Genomic DNA, 6,469 nt, shown 5'->3' on the forward strand with positions numbered 1-6,469 from the left:
GGTGTAATAAACATTGACTATCTCTGTTCCTACCATGTCTTCATGCTGCAATTGATTTAAATGCCCATCAAACAAATCCTCACTTCCCAATCCTCATCTCTATACTCTGCTGGAATGAGTGAGATTTCAGAGTACATTGAGAAGTTGAAATATTAAACAAATATTTATTGTTTTCAGCTACAAAATAGCATGTGGGCTCTCCTTACCCTTTATCCTGGAAATTTTAACATACCACGTAATTCTTTGCTAATATTTTTAACTAATTAGAACTTACAGATCTAATGCTGAATGATGGATTGATGCATAGCTCAATGCAAATGTACTTGTAATGTCTAACTTAGTTTCCTGTTAGAAAGCTTGTCAATACACCAGTGCCTCAAATCCATTTTCTCAGTAAAAATGTTGCAATTTTCTGATTATCATTCACAAAGGCAGCTTCCTGAGTTATTTCTGCTCCTGCACAATATTCATGATAGCAATTTGATACCTTAGCAGTTTCAAGGTTATCAAGTGATGGAAAATCCTACTGCTTACTTCAAGGTGTAACATATACAACTGTGCTGTCATCCATTATAGCAGTATAATAGTTTTTCGTAATGCCTTTCATGAACTGCTGATTTAGAAGTGTAAGCCTAGCTTCTGAAGGCGCTTATCAGTCTCAGGCTGGGGAAGTATTGCTTCACTGGAAAACATCAGCAGGGACCCTTTTTGCTACTAGAAAAGAAAAAAAAGGAACTAACTTTCATTTCTCTCCTAGTAGTGTTAGAGCCTTGTCCTGTGAAGTCATTAAAGTGCATCTGCAAAAAGAAAGAAAGAAACAAACAAAAGCCATGATTTAGCCTTTGAAGGGCTAATGCTAATCAGCAATGAATCTTAGAAGGAACCATTTGATTTTGCAGATTGTGGAGGTTAAGTTAGAAAAAAGACATTACTGAGAGAAATGATGGAGGAGATTTTGCTAAAGTAACAACACAAAAAAGTCAAGCAAATTCATAATGATGCTGGGAGATAAAACCCATCATTATTCAAAGCACCCTTTGCACATACTGCTCTATCCACACATTGAATTTTGGGTTAGGGGTCTCTGGTTGAGCAGAGGGTTGCTTGAGTGAGTTTAGAAGGTGGCATCTGTTTACGTAACAGATGTCTGTGTCACCAAGGTGCTGTGTTCTCACTTTTTATATAGGGGAAATTGCTGCTGAAATAGTTTTATTGTTTTTATGCAAATGAAAATACCATATTTTTCTCCTTAAAGGGTTCCTCTTCCTGATAGGGATCCACAACAATCATAAAGGACCTCAGCCTCATGGACTTTTTAAAAATATATTTTTCAATCTGATAAAGTTTCTTGTGCACTGCCAACTATGCATGAGATGAGATCTGGAATTGCAGACATACTTGCTCTTTTTTAACAAGGCCCCACTGGGTTGAAGCAAATTGAGCAGGGTAAGAGTCAATGCTGACCTTCCTGTGGCATAAGAAACTGGACCTGGAGAGGCATTCACACCCCTTGAGCTAGCTCTAAGCATGGAGGGGAAGGCTTGCCTTAGGGCATAATTTTGACTTCGTTCATTTGGTTCTTGGCTTCTAGAAATTTCTGATTCCTTTTATTTTCCAGAAGAGATGAGGGAGAGTGGAGTCATCCAAAAACACCCTTCAAGTAGACACATATAATTAACTATGACAAATATTCCGGGTGACAAGATGAGAAGGAAGCAGGAAGAGCTGTATTTCTGCTCTGTAACTAAGTATGATGATTATCTTGAAGAAAAATACTTGTGCAATTATTTGAGTTTCAGGCTGAACTACTCATTTCTTTTATGGAATGTCAGTTTTATCTGAAAGTACAAAAGAGAGACAAACTATAGGAATTCAGAGTTAAGCATTTAGGATTTGCCATGACAATGAACAACATGAGTCTTTCATTTCTAGGAAAATGACTGATGGTATTTGTTGCCAGCAGTAAAATCCAAACTTTCAAGGGAAAATTTGAATTTTGGAAAAATTGTTTCCATCACCATGAGCTTACTAGCTTCATCATATTTATAGTGTTCTCTAATGAAATTGGTGGTATTAATAATAAATTTGATTTTTTTGATACTGTAAAATGAAATGTGTCGGTATTCAAAAAACCTGCATAATTCAGTGAACCAAAATTTTCCAAGACACCATGATGTTATGGAATAATGCTTAGTTAAAAGATACATTCAAAGTACAAAATGGGCTGATGGATTGTAATATAACAGAGTAAGAAAAGCTTATTGATATGGTTTCAGATTCCACACACAACTAACTTTTAAGACATTACTACTTGTTGAGTTTTGGTATACTATCAAAAAAGAATATCTATAATCATCTGAAAAGTCTATTAGAGTTCTTCTTACTTTTCCATCTACATATTGGTCTGAGGCCACATTTCCTTCACATATTTTTGTAAAACAACATACAGCAGGTTGAGTCCAGAAGCAGATATAGAAATCTACCTATCTTTTTTTTCTGTTCTTTTTTTTTTTTTTGAGATGAAGTCTTGCTCTGTCACCCAAGCTGGAGTGCAGTGGCATGCAATCTTGGCTCACTGCAACCTCCGCCTCCCAGGTTCCAGCGATTCTCCTGCCTCAGCCTCCCAAGTAGCTGGGACTACAGGCGCGCACCACCACACCAGGCTAATTTTTGTATTTTTAGTAGAGATGGGGTTTCACTATGTTGGCAAGGATGGTCTTGAACTTCTGATCTCGTGATCTGCCTGCCTAGGCCTCCCAAAGTGCTGGGATTACAGGCGTGAGCCACCACACCTGGCCATCTACCTATCTTTTACGAAGCCAAACAAAAGCAGGATTCGGGCTCACAGAGGTTCTCAGAGACTAATTATTGAATTGGTTCACTTATTAAAATAAACCTAGAAGACCTTTGGTCAATATTCTTTTCTTGTGGACACTGTAGAAATTAAAGTGATTTCAGGAGTTCATGAGTAGTCTCATATCTTTCAAGAAGAAAACTAGATTCTATACCCAGGGAAGTCACGTAGTTGTGGTAAACCCAAGATTCCTGGGCATCAGTAGCCCAGTGCCAGTGAGGTCAAATGAACATTAAGCCTTACCTAGCTCATTAAGCCCCACCTGCACACTTCAGGACCTCAGCATATTCTCTTCAGGGTCTTGCACTCCCTCTATTCCACCAGTGTTTCTGAAATTTTTGAAATGTTTTTCATTTGTGTTTGTAAGTCAGTTAAGTCTGTTAGGAGTCTCTGTCCTGCTGCATATAGCTCAAGGTACAGCTATATTGTTAATGCTTTCCCTCTGGCTAACTAAAAACCAGATTTTTCTTTTTTAAAAATTTTGGAATCTGATGGGCTTCATGTCATTGCCTTCAAGTGGCATCAGTCACTGTTGCTTGAAGAATGCTGAGAGGATGTTCCTTTACTAAGAGATGGCAGTGTAGTGAGCATCGCAGCAAGGATTATGAGCAATGAAATAGGAAAAGACCAGCTGCCTGTTCAAGACCTTGAGGAAAAAGGAGATGGGTGAAGGTAGCTTCAAAGTAAAACTAGGCACTGGTAGAGGCTGTGTGTAGGATCTAGCTTAGCACTTAGTGACTGGGGGAGGATGTTAGTGGGGAAGTGACGAGGTGAGGAGCTGAACTTCCACAGAGGATGTGGCTAAGCTAGAAATCTGGCTTGTGAAAATGTTCTGGTAACATAAAATTTTTCAAGGAAAAATGGGTTCACATGACTTCAAGATATCCCTAAAGTATCTACAAAGCTGGTTAAAGAGGCCACAGCCCAAGGGTCCGATGTTTCCCCCTTATCAAGGTTTACCTGACAGAAGTCCCATTCCCTCCAATCTTGCCATTCATCAAGAGATAATAAAACAATGACTGTTTAATGAGTGCCTCCTCCCGGAAAAGAGAGTTGTCTTGAATGAGTGGGAAATTTGAGAGGCGGGTTTGAAATAGGCAAGAATTTCAGAACCCCTAACAGCTGAAAATAGTTGCCAACCCCATTTACCCTGAGTCATATGCCTGATCTGGAGATCGAACCACCTCTATTTCTCCTATTCTCAATTATCTTTATTTTTAAAATCACATTTGAAGGAAAGAATCTTCTGAAAATCAAAAATCTTAGAAAACATCTCTCAAGCACTTGTAAGCTGCTAGCACTCTTTGTCCCCCAGTGTCTGGATGGGTTTTGGGGTAATAAGCTTATTTTAGTAGTTCAATAAATACAATATCCTCTATGAAAATAAGTATGACTCAGAGAGTTTTTTATCATAATTAAACATTATTTTAAATGATCAATGCTAAAATTTATTTGCATTAGTGCAGGCAAATATAATTTGATTAGACCTAGCCTTCAGAGATCAGTTTTCAGACACTGTGATCAAACTTTTGTGATGTTCTTTGAATTAGAGGAGGTAGAATACACCATAAAGCATATCTAAAAAATATGTATAAGTCAGCATTATGGATATAATGGGTATCAAGGCAGGTTTGCAGGCTTTGTCTAAAAATGGTGAAGCTCAATTGTTATCTTTGTAGTGCCTAGCAGTTTATTATTTGTGGCCAAAGTATTTGTAGATGTCATTAGAATGGCTATTATTAGTTTTGTGATTTCCACAGATAACCTAAAAATGAGAAATGGATATCATAGCAGCTGAGCAGAATGGTAATTGGGGTATCTGGGGACTTTTCTTGCATGTCTCCGTTAGCAGAATGGAACATTTAAAGGCACACTGCGCACTTGGGTGTAGCTAGAGATAGCTAAGTCTCAAAGATGACCCTGAGCTTCTTATGTGGGATGAGGGTGAACATGTGCAATTTGAGTACAATAAAGAACATATGCAACTGTGTTAGAAGCATAGAACATGAAACCATTCTCTGTTCCTCCCTTATTCCACCTAAGAGGAAACCTGGACCTCTCTCTCAACGTCATCTTCAAATCCATTCCATCCCCCTTCTCAACAAAGCAGCCCCCCTGAATCTTATCTGGATACTGTGGAGGCAGAAGGTAACAGGGAAGAGTAGAAAGCAAATTAAAAGGATGTGATGGTGAGAGAAAGAAAAGAGCCATGATGGGCCATCATGGTAAGGAGTGTGACTACTTAGAGCAGAAGCAGAAGGCTCAGATTCAGAAGGCAGGTAGCTTGCTGGCTTGAATCAAGCCGAGATTACACTTCCTCTGACCTGAATTAATAGAAGTTTTGCAACAGCCTTGATCATGGATAGCAGATAGATTTCTTCTGGAATGCTGGTGGCATTTGATGGGCAATGTATCTGGCATATTGCGTTAAAATAGATTTTAAAGCTAAATTTGGACTGAGGGGGAGAGAAAGTTGTGATTCATTAACAATATCTACCACGGACATGACAAGGGAGATTGTAACATGTGACAGATTTACCACCTCTGCTCCACATGGGTCTGGGGTAGCCTGCCAAATGTATGACTTCTTCTTTCCACATTCTTAGGTTCTAAGGTCACCTTGACGCTTGGTGGCATTGTCTGTTTTAAGAGGATGGCATGTGTATGACAATTTTTGCATAAGACTATTTGCTATATTTTTCTGTCCTTCCATTTGTAGAAGGCACAGAGGATTCAAGTCTCCATGTTCATTTTCACAATCCTCTTCATGGATCCTGTTCCCAGAATAATTTTCCTAAGACTATTCCAGAGATGCCTACATCAGTCTCTGTATTCTTGCAAATGAATGACAAGGACAAAAATGAAACTATTATGAAAGAGAGAAGACTCAGGAGGATTCTCTCCCTAGGCCCTGAGATCCTCACAATAGTTCAAGCGAAATGACAGCCAAGGGCTTCCTTATCTGTTCCCTTTGCTTGATCAGCCCCCAGAATGTGAACAGTAGTTCAGGAAATCAACATTAAACATTGCCTGTTCCCTCTATTTATATTGCATTTTAATGCAATTGGCTGCTTTTCCCCATTTGTTTCAGGGTGGTGACACAGCTCTGGGGGCCTAAGGATGATGAAGTAAATGAGCATGGAGAGAGAAAGAGAGTACACACATGAAAAACCCTATCAGCAATACTTCTTATTTATAGTGACAACCCCAAGCAAAATATAAAAATATATTTAGAGAGATGACAGCTTTGCTGCTTCTTGATCACAAACCAGCACTTAGGGGTTCCCTTTTGTGAGCAGATAAAAAGGGCTCCACCTCAATAAAACAGGGTGAGGAAAAAGGAGAGAAATTGGATGAAGGGCACTATGTCCTAGATAAAACCAGTACAAGAACCAATACATTAAATAGAAGGAGCCTCAGAGTATTGCCTATGGGTGCCTTGGACTGAAGATGGATGGAAACCTCCTCCCATCCAGAAATTATAATGCCAAGAAGGCAAGAGGTCTTTAGACTTACCTTCCAGTCCTAGAATTTATATTTGATAAATAAAACAATTAGTCTTCAATTTACTTTATTTCAAAATAAGAGAGGGGAAAAAGCTGCATGAAAATATTT

At 38.8% G+C, this 6,469-nt stretch overlaps 1 long non-coding RNA gene across 1 annotated transcript; it reads right to left on the reverse strand.

Moving 5' to 3' along the window:
* Window positions 1-1,410: 1,410 nt before the first annotated feature.
* On the reverse strand, window positions 1,411-5,434 carry LOC115831759. The gene is made up of 3 exons (XR_004027252.1): window positions 5,397-5,434; window positions 3,098-3,183; window positions 1,411-1,838 (listed from the first exon to the last, which is right to left on the reverse strand). It is a non-coding gene; the product is annotated as an uncharacterized LOC115831759 (long non-coding RNA).
* Between the last annotated feature and the right edge of the window lie 1,035 nt (window positions 5,435-6,469).

The sequence above is a fragment of the Nomascus leucogenys genome, chromosome 20 (genome assembly GCF_006542625.1).
Source record: "Nomascus leucogenys isolate Asia chromosome 20, Asia_NLE_v1, whole genome shotgun sequence".
NCBI lineage: Eukaryota > Metazoa > Chordata > Mammalia > Primates > Hylobatidae > Nomascus > Nomascus leucogenys.